This window comes from Schistocerca gregaria, chromosome 7 (assembly GCF_023897955.1).
Source record: "Schistocerca gregaria isolate iqSchGreg1 chromosome 7, iqSchGreg1.2, whole genome shotgun sequence".
Lineage (NCBI taxonomy): Eukaryota > Metazoa > Arthropoda > Insecta > Orthoptera > Acrididae > Schistocerca > Schistocerca gregaria.
Genome location: NC_064926.1, coordinates 247,245,365 through 247,266,119, shown reverse-complemented (window position 1 = coordinate 247,266,119; position 20,755 = coordinate 247,245,365).

Genomic DNA, 20,755 nt, shown 5'->3' with positions numbered 1-20,755 from the left:
CTGTCGGTCCGGAACAGAAACTAAAAATCTTGCCTTTCACATGCATCACTCTTACTTAATGTCCTATCCAGAATCGGATCCCAACTGACACACAGTTTTAACCTGCCAAGGAACCTCGGAAGTTCTTCCCCTCCTAAAGACAGGTGAGTGTGTAGGAACGAGTTGCTTCTCCGGCTTCATTCACGCGCGTCCTGGTCGTAATTCCACAACGTCACCCACTAACAGTCACAAATGACCGCTCCTTATGTTCCATGTTATGCAGATATATCGTTGCTGCAGACAGTGCGACACCGTAGCAAACAGAGCTCCTCAGTGACATGACCCATGTCACTACATAAGGGAGATTCATGAGCAGCCTCCAGAGCCGCTATATCAACTACATCAGTATAAATATGGAACATGCCAGGATACGCTGCACAATATTCGCATTCTGTATGAATAAAACATGTTCAGATGACAGCTTTATACGGATACAGCACTAACCGCTGGGAAATGTCGGATGCTAAAAAGGAACAGTTATAATGTAATACATCTCATTCCGTTTTATCTTTATCTTGTCGTGGTCGTGGAACTGAGAACTAGGCCGATGGTAGCTTTGCTTCTGCCAGGGTCTCCCAAGCAGGATGAATCAAAGGAGATGGTGGAGACTAAACGGGACTCTCTGGTCCCCCAGTTTGAGGGGTGAGCTTGGGTCCAGTTCCCTAATATCGCTATAACTATAATTGCTAAGTCGCGCCAAGAGATAATCTACGATTTGTTATGGAACAACAACGGAAATTATTCCAGACAGTCAAATGGCAATCGTAGAATGTCATGAAACAACCACAGACAGAAGTGTGGCACTTGGAATGTAAGATCACTCTAGACACCTGGAGCTGCTGGTTGGTAAACAAAATATGTAAGGCTAGACATAGTGGCAAAACACGAGATGGCCCTGGGATCAGATGCGTAGAGATCTACAGCTACGTCTGCCATATAAACAGATATGGTAGACTTCGTCTTTGGAGTTGATTTCGCAGCAGCCAACTAAATAAGAAGAGATATCATTGAGTTCATCGCCATCAGTGAAATAATGCGCTGGATAAGATAGAGAGTAAACTGTTACAACGTAACAATGGTCTCACATTATGCACCTTCCAGATAGACATATTCATGGAAAAGACACTTGCGACGAAAACATAGAATCAGTACATCACTATGCAGCGTCAAGTGACGTATAAGTATTCCTTATTGATGCCAGTGCCAAAATAAGATGAAAGGAGTAGGGTAGCAGGGCCATTAGGACAGGACCTTATGTTACACTTCCGATGTCATGTTACCGATGATCTTCAGAGGAGCCGTCAAGCTGAGACTTAGGTCATTTTTCTTATTATCTTTAAGTTAGGCCTGTCCCCTCCTCTCTCCCCTTCCTTCTAACCCTTCAACCACCTCTGCTTTGCACTCAGCGTCTGTCATTATCCCCTGTTGCTCTCGGCCAATTGCCCCATTGGCCCAGAGCTCTTGCCCAATTGATTCCTGGCTAACAGGAACCATTCGAGGTCAATGATCTGTACTGAGAGGATGATTAATCTGGCCAATTGTGTTGCGCCAAATAGAGAAATTTAAAGGGTAGGCTGTAAAACTGGTAGGAAATTGATAGTATACGCAATAAAATCGGCAGATTACAATGTAGCTCCATCTGGGCTGTGCTCAGAATTACCTGCAATAATTATAAAAATATGTCAAAGTACCTGAATTGCTTAAACAGTGACGTACTATGTTTTTATTAGTAAACTGTTAAAAAAAAAAGAAAAACAAGGAAACGTTTACGGACTGGCCCACTAATCAATTACTTCTGCGAACTTCATTCTAAGCTACTTATCATTTTCTATAGCATATTGGAATGAGTACATCCACACAAAGTTAAAAGCCAATATTTGCTTTATATGAGCACTCAATTAGCAACATGTAGTTATTACACATGAGTTTTACTTTACATGCTGTTCAGCAAACCCTGGAAAGGTGAAATAGAGGGCTTAAAGTCAACAGATGGCTCCCCAGATAAAAATGTCAGTTTTTCGTTCTGTGCACCACGAACTGCTTAGTGTCGCCAGCAGATGTCTGCACTGGTACGAATGTTCAGGATTAGATCTATGGAGAGTAATTGCTTTAAGAAGCAACAGAGACTTAAATTAATTATTTTCTTGATGTATGATGTTTTTACAACGACACAACGTCCTATAACAGTCTTAAATGCCTGCAGTGCAAAGAAAGCGCAGTGTTTACGTTAAGTATGGTCAAGTTCTTTTCTACACACACAAATAGCTATCAAATTACTTCCCAAACTAAGTACTCCAAGGCCTTTTTCCACACCTAATAGTTACAAATTACTTAACGACCTTTCGCTCTTACGGTGTTTGACAGAGCTACAGTATTCCAAAATTCTTCATGTTGAGTAAATAACACCACTACAGACGTTCGGTTACTTTCTTTTAAAACACGACCAGTCTCATGGTTAGTTACATCATCAAGTGGAGTCAATTACAACATAACACTGGAGTACGACTGATGATTTTCCACCAATTTTTTCCTAGGGTTCCTAGAATTTAACTGCATTCTAATAATTACTTCGCAGTACACGATAAACTAAAATACAATTTCAACTGCATTCCTGTACCTTGTCTTCACTGACATCACCTGATGGTGTAACCAACGTTACGAAACCGGTCGTGCTTTTTAAATAAAGTAACCGCACAGCTGCAACAGTGTTAGGATACCAATTCGATTCTACACAGAGTACGCGAAAGAACTTGCCCCCCTTCTAACAGTCGTGTACCTTAAGTCTCTAGAGGAACGGAAGATTCCAAATGATTGAAAAAGAGCACAGGTAGTCCCAGTCTTCAAGAATGGTCGTCAAGCATATGCGCAAAACTATAGACTTATATCTCTGACGTCGATCTGTTGTAGAATTTTAAAACATGTTTTTTGCTCGAGTATCATGTCGTTTTTGGAAACCCAGAATCTACTGTGTAGGAATCAACATGGATTCCGGAAACAGCGATCGTGTCAGACCCAACTCGCTTTATTTGTGCATGAGACCCAGAAAATATTAGATACAGGCCCCCAGGTAGATGCTATTTTTCTTGACTTCCGGAAGGCATTCGATACAGTTCCACACTGTCGCCTGATAAACAAAGTAAGAGCCTACGGAATATCAGACCAGCTGTGTGACTGAATTGAAGAATTTTTAGCAAACGGAACACAGCATGTTGTTATCAATGGAGAGACTTCTACAGACGTTAAAGTAACCTCTGGTGTGCCACAGGGGAGTGTTATCGGACCATTGCTTTTCACAATATATATAAATGACCTAGTAGATAGTGTCGGAATTTCCATGCGGCTTTTCGCGGATGATGCTGTAGTATACAGAGAAGTTGCAGCATTAGAAAATTGTAGCGAAATGCAGCGGATAGGCACTTGGTGCAGGGAGTGGCATCTGACCCTTAACATAGACAAATGTAATGTATTGCGAATACATAGAAAGAAGGATCCTTCATTGTATGATTATATGATAGCGGAACAATCACTGGTAGCAGTTACTTCTGTAAAATATCTGGGAGTATGCGTACGGAACGATTTGAAGTGGAATGATCATATAAAATTAATTGTTGCCAAGGCGGGTACCAGGTTGAGATTCATTGGGAGAATCCTTAGAAAATGTAGTCCATCAACATGGGAGGTGGCTTAAAAAACACTCGTTTGACCTATACTTGAGTATTGCTCATCAGTGTGGGATCCGTACCAGATCGGGTTGACGGAAGAGATAGAGAAGATCCAAAAAAGAGCGGCGCGTTTCGTCACAGGGTTATTTGGTAACCGTGATAGCGTTACGGAGATGTTTAACAAACTCAAGTGGCAGACTCTGCAAGAGAAGCGCTCTGCATCGCGTGTAGCTTGCTCGCCAGGTTTCGAGAGGGTGCGTTTCTGGATGAGGTATCGAATATATTGCTTCCCCCTACTTATACCTCCCGAGGAGATCACGAATGTGAAATTAGAGAGATTAGAGCGCGCACGGAGGCTTTCAGACAGTCGTTCTTCCCGCGAACCATACGAGTCTGGAACAGGAAAGAGAGGTAATGACAGTGGCACGTAAAGTGCCCTCCGCCACACACCGTTGGGTGGCTTGCGGAGTATAAATGTAGATGTAGATGTAGATGTTTTATAGCCAAAATATTCTAAAATGTTTTCAAACATATGTCTGCAATGTAAAGAAAGTGCTATCTTTTCATCAAGTATCGCAATGTTAATTCCCTTACATACACCTACTAAGCAAATTAGTGCCCAAAACATTGGTGTGGACCCTAAAGTACTGTTTCCGCAAACAAATACTGACAGACAACAGTCGACTTTAGAAGCCAGGTATGAGTAATTGATGCGTTAAACTAATCTGACCAGAATTATAACGACAGAAAATGCGTTTTAGATCAAATACTACCTCATGCTGACAAGCACGCACCAAATTGACATCCTGAATGTAATTCATTAAACTTATTCTTGATTAAGTCACAAAACCACCTCAAATAAAATAGCTTAAAATTTAAATTATTCTGTCACAGATTTAGGGTGGATAAAGTTATTGCATATACACCAGAAAAATGTAATTGATAATCTCGATTGACAGTTACTTCTATTATTAGAAATGAGACTGTCGTACTGGATGTTAAGTACGACAACAACTTTCGATGAAGTTTGTAACCAAATTTAATCTGCCAAGGCTGTCAGATATTGAAGAATTCTACCATCCACTGAAAATATGCAATGTGAAAAAACACATAACACTTATCATATTAGGAAAGGTTTGCGGAAGAAGGTGTCTGATTTTGGGAAGGAATATAGGGTTTTTATGACTTCAATTTATGAAGGAAGAAGGTGTCTCATCATAAATCACTTTAACTGCAGGACGACGTTCTTTACCTATACACACTCATAAGGCGCAAATACGACAACATAGAGTTGAGGCACTCTAAAAACGTTGTAATGCTGGATATCGAGAACACAAAGTTATCATTTTATGTAAGATTTCACGTCTTACAACTTCCTGAGTATGTGAAGAAAGTTCAATATTAACTCATCCGTTACTATAACTAACATGTCTTGGATTTGACATGCAGCTTCTACAAAACTTTTGCCCTTCGCAAGAATCACAAACACTTGAGAAATCACAGAGCGTGTTCAGCCCATAGATCCTACGTTTCTTCTCAACGTTTCAAGCCAAGGTAAACATGAGGTTTGATTTTAAACATCAGTGCAAAGGAATCCAGGTCACTGTATTCATCTGGACGCTGCTTAATAGTCTCACCTTATATGTCTTGTATTTAGAATGAGGCTGATTTGCACACCATTCGGTAAACTGCACTGTGGTGTTGATTCAGTGGAGGCTAGCATATTTCCGTTATAGATGAGGATGTCTCCCAAGTCATGTGTTGATCTGCGTAACTTGGATATGAGTGTACCATTTTGTATTGTATGTAATATACGATGCCTGAGACTCTGTGAGTGTGCATGCTGTTTCATGTGCTCTGGAGTTACGGTCGTCCATCAGTTTAGTTTAAGTCTGATAGTTGTTCTGATATATTTATATGCAATCTCTGGACATGCGTCTCATAGCTGCAGTAGAATATAAGGGACAGTCACATAAAACGAGACAAATGGAAAAATTGTAACTAAAGTGTTTATTATTTCAAAAGTGATCACCATTACAGTTAATACCTTCATCCTTCTTCCCAGAAGATGAACTACAGGACTACAGTTGTGCTACACACACAAGTTTAATACTTGAAATATTTAGTAGACTATAGTTGAAGTCTGTTCAACATATTGCTCCCTTTGGGTATCAGAAAGAAGTTTGTTGTATATCTTTGCTAGCAAACAAGCCTGGCCTCCCGTTTGTTAGCAGAGATGCATAGCTATTCTTAGCATTTCCTTACTCTCGTCGAGATAACGATTCCTAACACACACATTTTTTCATATTCTTAACACTAGCAGAAAGCTATGGAAAGATGAAGCTTTTGGCAACCGTGTTGTCAGTACATAAACGCAACTAGTAAACATGTTTCCCAGTATCCTCATCTGACCAAGTCTTTGTTCTATCTGCAAGATAGCAAGTATCCGTCTACAGTAACTTGGCTGACGAGTCGATTTTCGTGTTTTTTACCTGTCTACTAAATCAAAATGCTCATTAAATGTAATTATTCCACAACGTTAAAAGAACTCAGCAGTGAATCCAAAGAGTCACTGTGCATAAAACTGCATATTATCTCCAGTTTCTAGAATTTTCTTTTGTGAGACATACAAAGACACTTTTTTTCTGGCTACTATCCATACTTGGACTGCCTAGCGCATCTAAGCACTCAAATTACCCATACTGAAGAGAACTACAGCCGCTCACAATCCGTATCTTCTACTTCCCCGTCTAGAATATCGTTATGCGCAGTTATCCACCAGTAGTTCTATTTTATAAGTAGTATTCGGCCTTTGTAATTCAATCTAAAATTTAATGGGATAGCCCTCCATGGCAAACGAATTTTGGATATGTATTTGAAAGTATTACCGAGCCGATAGTCCTGAACTGAGAAAAATATGCTCCTCAATTAATATTGCTGCTATTCCACCCACAATAAAAAATGTTCCATAAAAGAGAACTCTAGTCTTCTACGAGATACAAATCACACACCGAATTTGAAATGTAATACGTTTTGTTTTGCGAGAGTGGTAAACTAAGCCACCCAAACTACTTGGGTCTGATACTTAATATCTTACTGACAAAACAAAGACAGGATAAGATGACGATGCTGGAGTACATGCTCATTATATGCATTTATACACTCGCAGCTATGGCTGGCAAAAGCTCCACATTCCAATATTAAGAACATGGTATTACATAGTTAGAGTCATTGTTTCTGTGGCAGAAGATCTAAGAATGCAAAACATTGCTATCTTATATGATAGCAAGGGAGAGACCCGACTCTCTTCCTGATAAAGATAAGAAGCAAACTTCCTGTTACCGATAATTAAATGAACGAATTTGTCTCTTATAGATGTCCAGATAAAATGTATGTTTGTAGCAATACTATCGTCTATGGAGAAGTAATGCTAGCTTGTCAGTTGATTACATGATCATGACATCACTTTCGCTTATGACAGCTAAAATTAGAATACTTATTGTTTCTACTGACAGAAAGATAATGTTACACGATTGGTAGGTTTGTGGTGTTTCCGATGTGCATATGTGCGTTTGCGTACGCGCGCGCGCGCGTCTTTGTGTATGTGTATGTGTGTGTGTGTGTGTGTGTGTGTGTGTGTGTGTGTGTGTGTGTGTGTTTTGTGTGTGTGTGTGTATGTGTTAGGTGCTTGTAGCACAATGCTGTAATACTAAAACAGATTATACTGTCAAACTGGCGATTGCTTCCTATTTCTACATGCATAAGCAATGGATTTTTTTCCAGAATGGATTTGTTTCCAGAATCTGCCAGGAAGTTTCGATGGATTTGTTTACAAAATAACTTGTGTACTGGTGAATTCACCACGGATATTATATTGCATTAAATATGGAGTAATGATTGTAATTAATACAGAATACTGCATCCATTTCCCCACTGTGAAGTTCGGCACATGGTGTGATAGATGTTCTCGTGTACAATGCAAAAACACTGCGTCCATCTCCTGAACAATAATCATCGTGCAGTCTAGTGCATGATGTGTAAAACATAATCACCTACATAAAGCTAGGTCAGTCTAAATACATCACATACACTATCTGATCAAAAGTATCCGGAGACCCCAAAAACATGTTTTTCATGTTAGGTGCATTGTGCTACCGCCTACTGCCAGTTACACCATATCAGCGACCTCAGTAGTCACTAGACATAGTGAGAAGAGCAGAATGGGGCCCTCTGCGGACTTCGAACGTGGTCAGGTGATTGGGTGCTACTTCTGTCATACGTCTCTATGCGAGATTTCCACACTCCTAAACATCCCCAGGTCCACTATTTCCGATGTGATAGTGAAGTGGAAACGTGAAGGGACACGTCCAGCACAAAAGCGTAAAGGCCGACCTCGTCTGTTGACTGACAGAGACCACTGACAGTTGAATTCGGTCGTAATGTGTAATATGCAGATATCTATCCAGAGCGTCACACAGGAATTCCACACTGCATCAGAATCCACTGCAAGTACTATGGAGCTAGGCGGATGGTGAGAAAACTTGGATTTCATGGTCGAGTGGTTGCTCATAAGCCACACATCACAAATTCCAAACGATACCTCGATTGCTGTTAGGAGCGTATACATTGGACCATTGAACAGTGGAAAAACGTTGTGTGGAGTGACGAATCACGGTACACTATGTGGCGATCCGACGGCAGGATGTGGGTATGGCGAATGCCCGGTGAACGTCATCCGGCAGCGTGTGCACTGCCAACAGTAAAATTAGGAGGCTATGGTGTTATGTTGTGGTTGCGTTTTTCTATGAGGGGGTTTGCACCCCTTGTTGTATTGCGTGGCACTATCACAGCACAGGCCTACATTGATGTTTTCAGTACCTTCGTGCTTCCCACTGTGGATAAGCAATTCAGGCATGGCGATTGCATATTTGAACACGATCGAGCACTTGTTCATAATGCACAGCCTGTGACATAGTCGTTACACGACAATATCGTCCCTGTAATGAATTGGCCTACACAGAGTCCTGACATGAATCTAATAGAACACCTTTCGGTGGTTTTGGAACACCAGCTTCGTGCCAGGCCTCACTGATCGACATCGATACCTCTCCTCAGCGCAGCACTCCGTGAAGAATGGGCTGCCATTCCCCAAGAAACCTTCCAGCATATAATTGGAAGTATACCTGCGAGAGTGAAAGCTGTCATCAAGACTAAGAGTGGGCCAATACCATACTGAATTCCCTTATTACCAAGACCTTGTAAGTCATTTTCAGCCAGGAATACTTTTCATCATATAGTGTATGAGACGAGACTAAAATCATTCAGTGATTTGCCGTTAGCTGATAAGCAGGGTTCTGACAAAAGCAGTGTATATGGTATCTTTTATACCGGTAACGAAGATCATAGTATGTAAAGGGGGACGAAAATGTAATAGTCATGGGCGACTGGAATGCAGTTGTAGCGGAAGGAGTAGAAGAAAAGGTTACAGGAGAATACGGCCTTGGGACAAGGAATGAGAGAGGAGAAAGACTAACTGAGTTCTGTAACAAGTTTCAGCTAGTAATAGCGAATACCCTATTCAAGAATAACAATAGGAGGAGGTATACTTGGAAAAGGCCGGGAGATACGGGAAGATTTCAATTAGATCACATCATGGTCAGACAGAGATTCCGAAATCAGATACTGGATTGTAAGGCGTACCCAGGAGCAGATATAGACTCAGATCATAATATAGTAGTGATGAAGAGTAGGCTGAAGTTCAAGACATTAGTCAGGAAGAATCAATACGCAAAGAAGTGGGATACGGAAGTTCTAAGGAATGACGAGATACGTTTGAAGTTCTCTAACTCTATAGATACAACAATACTGAATTGCGCAGTAGACAGTACAGTTGAAGAGGAATGGACATCTCTAAAAATGGCTGTCACAGAGGTTGGGAAGGAAAACATAGGTACAAAGAAGGTAGCTGCGAAGAAGCCAAGGGTTACACAAGAATTACTTCAGTTGATTGATGAAAGGAGGAAGTACAAACATGTTCCGGGAAAATCAGGAATACAGAAATACAAGTCGCTGAGGAATGAAATAAATAGGAAATGCAGGGTAGCTAAGACGAAAGAGCTGCAGGAAAAATGTGAAGACATCGAAAAAGATATGATTGTCGGGAGGACAGACTTAGCATATAGGAAAGTCAAAACAACCTTTGGTATCATTAAAAGCAACGGTGGTAACATTAAGAGTGCAACGAGAATTCCACTGTAAATGCAGAGGAGAGAGCAGATAGGTGGAAAGAATACATTGAAAGCCTCTATGAGGGTGAAGAGCCGGCCGCGGTGGTCTCGCGGTTCTAGGCACGCAGTCCGGACCCGTGCGACTGCTACGGTCGCAGGTTCGAATCCTGCCTCGGGCATGGATGTGTGTGATGTCCTTAGGTTAGTTAGGTTTAAGTAGTTCTAAGTTCTAGGGGACTAATGACCACAGCAGTTGAGTCCCATAGTGCTCAGAGCCATTTGAACCATTTTTGAGGGTGAAGATTTGTCTGATGTGGTAGAAGAAGAAACAGGAGTTGATTTAGAAGAGATAGGGGATCCAGTATTAGAATCGGAATTTAAAAGAGCTTTGGAGGACTTACGGTCAAATAAGGAAGAAGGGGTATATAATATTCCATCAGAATTTCTAAAATCATTAGGGGAAGTGGCAACAAAACGACTATTCACGTTGGTGTGTAGAATTTATGAGTTTGGCGACATACCATCTGACTTTCGGAAAAGCATCATCCACGCAATTCCGAAGACGGCAAGAGCTGAAAAGTGCAAGAATTATCGCACAATCAGCTTAACGGCTCATGCATCGAAGCTGCTTACAAGAATAATATACAGAAGAATGGAAAAGAAAATTGAGAATGCGCTAGGTGACGATAAGTTTGGCTTTAGGAAAAGTAAAGGCACGAGAGAGGCAATTCTGACCTTAAGGCTGATAATGGATTTGTCGACCTGGAAAAAAAGTTCATAAATCAAAAGCCCATCTCCTTTCTCAAATATATTCTGACAATTGCATCTTCTTCCATCTATACATTACATCAACCGAACAGTACAACATTTCAGTCAACACTCAGATCGTACACTTCCGCGCCCAACAGAACAACGACTGCTCTCGACATCTTCCCGATTACTACTACGCCAGTGGAGGCGGCGGAATAACAATCTTTGGCGAAATCTCTGGCGCTGTGACTCAGTGTAGCCACACTTCAATTGTAGTACTTGCTTTAAAGTTCAAACATCGTATTTTAAGCAGTAAGTCGACAATTGCGAACGTAGAAAATAACACTACGATACTTGACGAAAACTTTGTACTTCCTTTGCATTGCAGTCGTATTTTGCAGACATTTTATACCTGAAAACAAAACTGTGACATTGCAGAACCATCATAGATATCGAAAATAATTAATTTAAAGCTCTGTCATGTCTTAAAGTAGGTTTGATCTATAGACAGAACCTTGAACATTGATACCATTATAGATGTCTGTTGGTGACAGCAAGCAGTTCGTACTACAAAGAAAAAACAACTGAAATTTTTACCAGTGCAGCCATCTTTTGGTGACAAAAAGCAACTCTTGATGCCAAGATCGAACAATTGACGTTTCTGCGAGTGCAGCAATCTGTTCATGACAGAAAGCGGTAGCATTGAAAGCAAATCTCATCTTCTACAACAGCGTATTACAAATTCGTAAACAATATTTTCTAATTAAATTTTCATTTCTATTATTTATAGAGAGTACGTTGTGTGCTCGTTCTTTTGGTATATAGCTTCTTAGGAAAATTACGAGTGAGTCAGTCCATAACAGTTTTTCGGAAATCAGCAATGCTGCAAAATCATACAACTTAGATATTTTCGGTTATTTTTCGTGAATAATTCGAATAGTTTTGAGAATTACATCGACGAACCTCCACTGTAATTGACTACTTTTATGATGCATCCAATAAATTTTCTGCCAGTTTTATAACCTATAATTCCAATTTGCCATTTTAGTGTCTGTTCTATCAATGTCCAGAACAGGTTCCGTACCCTGACCAAATGAACTATTGTCCTCTCACTACAGAGGGCAGACTTTGAATAATTCTTATTGATAGTGAGCAAATTACGCGAGAGCGGTAGAGCGCCAAGGATGTTGGACAAGAGCAACAAAACATCTGTTGACGTTGGTGTGTAAATCGTATGAGTCTGACGACATGCCTACTGACTTTCGGAAACATATCATCCACACAATTTCGAAGACTGCAGGAGCTGACAATTGGGAGAATTATCGCTCAATCGGCTTAACCCTTCATGCATCCAATTTTCTGTCAGTAATAGGAGACAGAAGAAGGGAAAGGGGAATTGAGTATGTGCTACATAACGATCAGTTTGCTTTATAAAAGATAAAAGCACGAGAGAGGCAATTCTGACCTTGCAGTTGAAGCAAGACTAAAGGAAAATCAAGACAAGTTCGTAGGATCTGTCGACCTGTAAAAATCATTCGACAGTGTAAAATGGTGCAAGACGTTAGAAATTCTAAGAAAAATAGGGTAATCTATAGGGAGAGACGGGTCACATACAATATGTAGAAGAGCCAAGGCGGAATAATGAGAGTGGACTACCAAGAACGAAGTACCTTGGATTGAAAGAGGTGTAAGACAGGGATGTAGTCCTACCCTACACTGTTCAATCTCTACATCGAAGCAGCAGTGATGGAAATAAAAGAAAGGTTCAGTAGTGGAATTAAAATTCAACGTGAAAGGATGTCAATGACACGTTTCGCTGAGGACATTTCTACCCTGTCTTAAAGTGAAGGGGAATTACACGATCTGCTGAACCTAATGAACAAGTTAATGAGTACAGAACATAGACTGAGAGTAAATCTAAGGAAGACGAAATTAATGAGAAGTGCCAGAAATGAGAACAGCGTGAAACTTAACATCAGGATTGATGGTAACGAAGTAGATGAAGATAAGGATTTCTGCAACATACTACTACTACTACTACTACTACTACGTGATAAGGCCCAGTGGACCGCACGCATCTACAAGTTTCCTCCTCCACTGTATTCTGTCCATTGTTGCTATCCGCCATTCGTCCACATCTATTGACATTTGTTTTAAATCTTCATGGAGTACATCCCTCCAAAGCTTCATGGGTCTCCCTGGCAGTATCTTTCCTGTATGTGTGAAATCCAGGAGCTTCCGGGGCCATCTCTGATCCTCCATCCGGGTCACATGGCCGGCCCACCGCATTAGTTTGGCTTTCCCAGCTCCTGCTGTGTTGGGCTGCTGTTATAGTTCCTCAAGCTCTTGGTTGTATCTGATCCTCCATTCCCTGTATCTGCATCCAGAACCGGACCGAAGATCTTCCGAAGCACTTTTCTCTCAAAGACATAGGCCTTAATTTGAGGAAGAAATTTGTGAGAACTGCCGTCTGGAGTACAGCATTGTATGGTAGTGAAACATGGACTGTGGGAAAACCGGAACAGTAGGGAATCAAAGCAATTGGGAAGTGGTGCTATAGACGAATGTTGAAGATTAGGTGGACTGATAAGTTAAGGAAAGCAAAGATTCTGCGCAGAATCGGAGAGGAAAAGAAAGTGTGGAAAACACTGAGAAGGAGAAGGGACGAGATAACACCACATCTGTTAATACATCAGGAAATGACTTCAATTTTCCTAGATTGAGCTTTAAAGGGGAAAATCTGTGGAGGAAGACAGAGATTGGAATATATTCAGCAAATAATTGAGGACATAGGTGCAAGTGCAACTCTGGGTAGAAGAGGTTGGCACAGGAGAGGAATTCATTGGGGGCCGCATCATATCAGTTAGAATACTGATAACAAAAAATAAGATGGATGCCATCCAACGTACTGTTCAGAAGAGGCTCTGAGCACTATGCGACTTTACTTCTGAGGTCATCAGTCGTCAAGTACTTAGAACTAATTAAACCTAACTAACCTAAGGACATCACACACATTCATGCCGGTCGCTCGGATCCAGACTGAAGCGCCTAGAACCGCACAGCCACACCGGCCGGCCTTCAGAAGACGTCTCCACCCCTAGTGCTCTTAGGGATTTATGGACAGCCCTGCAGGATTCATGGTGTCAGTTCCCTCCAGCAATACTTCAGACATTGGGTGAGTCCTGGCCACGTTGTGTTGCGGCACTTTTGCGGCTAGCGGGGGCCCTACGCGATATTGGGCAGTTGTACCTGTTCCTTTGGCTCTTCAGTGTATATCCACGCATGAGAAACATATTTCTCTCAATCCAGGACACTGTTCTCCACAATACCGCAGATAAGGATGACTCCGATATAGGACTGCTACCAATAAGTGATTTTAACAACAGTTTTGTGTGGCACGTCAGAGTTGATAGTATAACTGAATCATCAGGGTCGCGGTAATCCTGTTCCACCCACCAATCCATATCTCTTCACTACGGGTGTAGGAAAGCAATTCCACCGTTGGTGAATTGACCAGGGTAGCCCAGAGCTCCATGTACCACCCTTCACGTTCCTCTGGTGATTTGAAATATTATTGCTTATAAACCAGATTTCATTCTCCAAACACTGCTGGATTTTACACGTAAGTTAATTTGTATGCGATACGATATTTTGAGCGGATGGCTTGCCTGTCAGATCGTCGTGTATGTTGCACCTACTGAATCAAGACTGGGAAGAATGGTTGTTATTCACACTCTGTAAAACCTCCAACTCCGTCCTCTGTGCCAGAGGATTTTACTAGTGTATAAAGAATACTGGGAGAAGAATCTAGTGAGAGCACTTCTGGTTATGTTAAGTCTGCCATTTACATAATCAGAATTCCTCTCACAAGATTTTTATCCAAATATTCTTAACAGACTTGTTGCACCGATGTTTAAAGTATGTAATGTGTCGAGGGGGTGTATATTAGGTTGTTAAACAGATAGCGACCCTATACGACCGAAGGTGCTTCCATTTATAACCAGAAGTTGTTTCCTATCATTGGGTTGAATAATCGTCATCCTTTGGTTACCATACACATACAAAGGATGTCACACGAAAAGAGTTAAATACTAAGACAGATCGTTGTCAGAACTACAAACAAAATTCCAGGAAACTGAAATGATATGGATGAAATGTGAACAATCGGATGTACTCCTGACAATCGCTTCGAATACTCAGGTATAGAACTGTATTTCTATAGTTTTAATTATTTCGTGTGGAAATAAGAACCACAGCGGCTGACCTGCGTAACAATAGCGAAATGATGGATAAATAATTTTACTAAGACAGAATGATAAGGTGTCAAACCGGCGCCGGTTGAAGAATTAATGTATATGTCACTGGATGAAAGCACTTCCACCCGCATCAAACTGGATGAAGGGTTACACAAAATACGAATCGTGGTCCTGACAGTAATATTATAGTCTTGGTGGTATTATACGTTACGTATCCAGAGGACTGTCTATTTGTCGTAAGCAAATCAGTATCCAAAATTCTACTGCGCATCTGCTGTAGTTGTTCTGGTTGGTTGCGATATGGATTAAATTATGCCTTCCTGATATACATAGGAACTATTGTTTGTCGAGCAGATATATTCAAATTACTGCAATCTGTCTACTGGAGGTAAATAATACAAGCTCGGATGGAACTGACTGTGGGAGCTTTTCTAATTGTGGGTCGTAAAATTCGAATTCGTATTACATTTTTAGCTGGATAAGCACTTTAAAAGGCTGTATTGTAATGAACTACTTGTTATTGGTAGGATGTAACATTCGATAATCTCCTTAAAAAAAGATAATCCGGACTTATAATGACTTATGAAAATAGTGTGCTTGAAAGCTGTACTCCATGCTGCACGTTGAGATGACTGTCGATTAATCATAAGCAAATCACTATGAAAAGTTCTAGCGAGAGTAAATCTGACAATGCAAAGGCGCCGGCCGCGGTGGCCGTGTGGTTCTGGCGCTGCATTCCGGAACCGCGGGACTACTACGGTCGCAGGTTCGAATCCTGCCTCGGACATGGGTGTGTGTGATGTCCTTAGGTTAGTTAGGTTTAAGTAGTTCTAAGTTCTAGGGGACTTATTGAGTCCCATAGTGCTCAGAGCCATTTTGAACCTTGCAAAGGACAACTACGCATCTGCTTTAGAGGGTGGGTTGGTTGCGATATAGAAAACATTGTGCGTGCCTGATGTGTACAGGAGACGATCGTCGAGCAGATCTATTTAAATTACTGAGACTTTTCCACAATTTGTATACTGGAAGTGTGTAATACGAGCTCCGATGCAGTTTCGTGACGTCTATTCTGATTATGAATCATAAAATTACAGTACATTTTATATTTTTAGCTGGATGTATTTTGAAGGCTGTAGTTTTAATCGATTATTGAGTAATGGTTTGATGCAACACCATAATAATCAACAGAAAGAGATGCAACTGAGTTCAGCATTGGCTTATAAAAGATATGTGTGTACATATAGTATTCCATGGTGCACATCCTGATAACTGTCGATTTGTCATAAGCAAATCGTAGAGGAAAATTACTACAATGTGGGCCTGTTCACTGCAGCAGGACACAAATTAATGAGCAAATTCTGCCGCCTACATAAACCTCAACAACATCGTACGTGCTACATGCACTGGTATAAATTAACGAAAAAAGATTAATTATTGAACAAAATATTTAAAAACTAATAAGGAACCAGGCGGTAACAGTCAATTTCAAATAAACCAAAAATTCAATTATATCATTATTTTTAAGTTTCTCCATTTCCCTGTATCTCAGTTTAATATTTCCATCTTTAAAAAATTTAAAATATTGACAACAAATTAATTTATTATATCTGTTTGGCAAATTAATTTTTCATCATATCTAGTTTTTAAATATTCACAGACTGTAATGTAATATAAATAACTTGCTATTAATCCACAATTATTCCTCCACAAATTACAATTATTTGCATTATTGAACTTCTTCAATAGAGCCTCCTACTACATACATTAAAATTTTATTAAGGTTAAAAATTTGTACTCAAAATTCTACAGGGTGTTACAAAAAAGCTCGACCAAACTTTCAGGAAAAATTCCTCACACACAAAGAAAGAAAATATGTTACGTGGACATGTGTCCGGAAACGCTTACTTTCCATGTTAGAGTTAATTTTATTACTTCTCTTCAAATCACATTAATCATGGAATGGAAACAAACAGCAACAGAACGTACCAGCGTGATTTCAATCACTTTGTTACAGGAAATGTTCAAAATGTCCTCCGTTAGCGGGAATACATGCATCCACCCTCCGTCGCATGGAATCCCTGACGCGCTGATGCAGCCCTAGAGAATGGCGTATTGTACCACAGCCGTCTTCTATACGAACACGAAGAGTCTTTAAATTTGGTACCGGGGTTGCGTAGACAAGAGATTTCAAATGCGCCCATAAATGAAAGTCAAGAGGGTTGAGGTCAGGGGAGCGTGGAAGGCATGGTATTGGTCCGCCTCTACCAATCCGTCGGTCAACGAATCTGTTGCTGAGAAGCGTGACATCACCAATAATGTTGCCCAAACGTTCACAGAAAATCTGTGCTGAAGACGTGATTGCAGAGTTGTGTGCGGATTCTCGTCAGCCCACACATGTTGATTGTGACAATTTACAATTTGATCACGTTGGAATAAAGCCTCATCCGTAAATAGAACATTTACACTGAAATGAGGATTGACACATTGTTGGATGAACCATTCGCAGAAGTGTACCCGTGTAAGCCAATCAGCTGCTGATAGTGCCTGCACTCGCTGTACATGGTACGGAAACAACTGGTTCTCCCGTAGCACTCTCCATACAGTGACGTGGTCAACGTTACCTCGTACAGAAGCAACTTCTCTGACGCTGACATTAGGGTTATCGTTAACTGCACGAAGAATTGCCTCGTCCAATGCAGGTGTCCTCGTCGTTCGAGGTCTTCCGCAGTCGCGAGTCATAGGCTGGTATGTTCCGTGCTTCTTAAGACGCCAATCAATTGCTTCGAATGTCTTCCTGTAGGGACACCTTCGTTCTGGAAATCTGTCTCGATACAAACGTACCGCGCCACGGCTATTGCCCCGTGCTAATCCCTACATCAAATGGGCATCTGCCAACTCCGCATTTGTAAACATTGCACTGACTGCAAAACTACGTTCGTGATGAACACTAACCTGTTGATGCTACGTACTACATCTACATCTACATTTATAATCCGCAAGCCACCCAAAAGTGTGTGGCAGAGGGCACATTACGTGCCACTGTCATTGCCTCTCTTTCCTGTTCCAGTCGCGTATGGTTCGCGGGAAGAACGACTGTCTGAAAGCCTCCGTGCGCGCTCTAATCTCTCTAATTTTACATTCGTGATCTCCTCTGGAGGTATAAGTAGGGGGAAGCAATATATTCGATACCTCATCCAGAAACGCACCCTCTCGAAACCTGGCGAGCAAGCTACACGCGATGCAGAGCGCTTCTCTTGCAGAGTCTGCCACTTGAGTTTGTTAAACATCTCCGTAACGCTATCACGGTTACCAAATAACCCTGTGACGAAACGCGCCGCTCTTTTTTGGATCTTCTCTATCTCTTCCGTCAACCCGATCTGGTACGGATCCCACACTGATGAGCAATACTCAAGTATAGGTCAAACGAGTGTTTTTTAAGCCACCTCCCATGTTGATGGACTACATTTTCTAAGGATTCTCCCAATGAATCTCAACCTGGTACCCGCCTTGGCAACAATTAATTTTATATGATCATTCCACTTCAAATCGTTCCGTACGCATACTCCCAGATATTTTACAGAAGTAACTGCTACCAGTGATTGTTCCGCTATCATATAATCATACAATGAAGGATCCTTCTTTCTATGTATTCGCAATACATTACATTTGTCTATGTTAAGGGTCAGATGCCACTCCCTGCACCAAGTGCCTATCCGCTGCATTTCGCTACAATTTTCTAATGCTGCAACTTCTCTGTATACTACAGCATCATCCGCGAAAAGCCGCATGGAAATTCCGACACTATCTACTAGGTCATTTATATATATTGTGAAAAGCAATGGTCCCATGACACTCCCCTGTGGCACGCCAGTGGTTTAACGTCTGTAGACGTCTCTCCGTTGATAACAACATGCTGTGTTCTGCTTGCTAAAAACTCTTCAATCCAGCCGCACAGCTGGTCTGATATTCCGTAGGCTCTTACTTCCGGAATCCATGTTGAGTCCTACAGAGTAGATTCTGGGTTTCCTAAAACGACATGATACTCGAGCAAAAAACATGTTCTAAAATTCTACAACAGATCGACGTCAGAGATATAGGTCTATAGTTCTGCGCATATGCTCGACGACCCTTCTTGAAGACTGGTACTACCTGTGCTCTTTTCCAATCATTTGGAACCTTCCGTTCCTCTAGAGACTTACGGTACACGGCTGTTAGAAGAAGGGCAAGTTCTTTCGCGTACTCTGTGTACAATCGAATTGGATTCCCGTCGGGTCCAGGGGACTTTCCTCTGTTGAGTGATTCCAGTTGCTTTTCCATTCCTTGGACACTTATCTCGATGTCAGCCATTTTTTCGTTTGTGCAAGGATTAAGAGAAGCAACTGCAGTGCGGTCTTCCTCTGTGAAACAGCTTTGGAAAGAGGAGTGTAGTATTTCAGCTTTGCGCGTGTCATTCTCTGTTTCAATGCCATAATCATCCCGGAGTGTCTGGATATGCTGTTTCGAGCCACTTACTGATTTAACGTAAGACCAGAACTTCCTAGGATTTTCTGTCAAGTTGGTACACAGAATTTTACTTTTGAATTCTCTGAACGCTTCACGTATAGCTCTCCTTACGCTAATTTTGACATCGTTTAGCTTCTGTTTGTCTGAGGGGTTTTGGCTGCGTTTAACCTTGGAGTGAAGCTCTCTTTGCTTTCGCAGTAGTCTCCTAACTTTGTTGTTGTACCACGGTGGGTTTTTCCCGTCCCTCACAGTTTTACTCGGCACGTACCTGTCTAAAACGAATTTTACGATTGCCTTGAACTTTTTCCATAAACACTCAACATTGTCAGTATCGGAACAGAAATTTTCGTTTTGATCTGTAAGGTAGTCTGAAATCTGCCTTCTATTACTCTTGCTAAACAGATAAACCTTTCTCCCTTTTTTTATATTCTTATTAACTTCCATATTCAGGGATGCTGCAACGGCCTTACGATCACTGACTCCCTGTTCTGCACATACAGAATCGAAAAGTTCGGGTCTGTTTGTTATCAGTAGGTCCTAGATGTTATCACCACGAGTCGGTTCCCTGTTTAGTTGCTTAAGATAATTTTTGGATGAGTGCACTCAGTATAACGTCACTCTATGCTCTGTCCCTACCACCCGTCCTAAACATCTGAGTGTCCCAGGCTATATCTGGTAAATTGAAATCTCCACCTAAGACTATAACATGCTGAGAAAATTTATGTGAAATTTATTCCAAATTTTCTCTCAGTAGTTCTGCCACTAATTCTGCTGAGTCGGGAGGTCGGTAAAAGAAGCCAATTATTAACCTAGCTCGGTTGTTGAGTGTAACCTCCATCCACAATAATTCACAGGAACTATCCACTTCTACTTCACTACAGGATAAACAACTACTAATAGCTACGAATACTCCACCACCGGTTGCATGCAGTCTATTCTTTCTAAACACCGTCTGTACCTTTGTAAAAATTTCGGCAGAATTTATCTCTGGCTTCAGCCAGCTTTCTGTACCTATAACGATTTCAGCTTCGGTGCTTTCTATCAGTGCTTGAAGTTCCGGTACTTTATTTACGCAGCTTCGACAGTTTACAATTACAATACCGATTGCTGCTTGGTCCCCGCATGTCCTGACTTTGCCGCGCACCCGTTGAGGCTGTTGCCTTTTCTGTACTTGCCCAAGGACATCTAACCTCAAAAACCGCCCAGTCCACGCCACACAACCCCTGCTATCCGTGTAGCCGCTTGTTGCGTGTAGTGGACTCCTGACCTATCCAGCGGAACCCGAAACCCCACCATCCTATGGCGCAAGTCGAGGAAC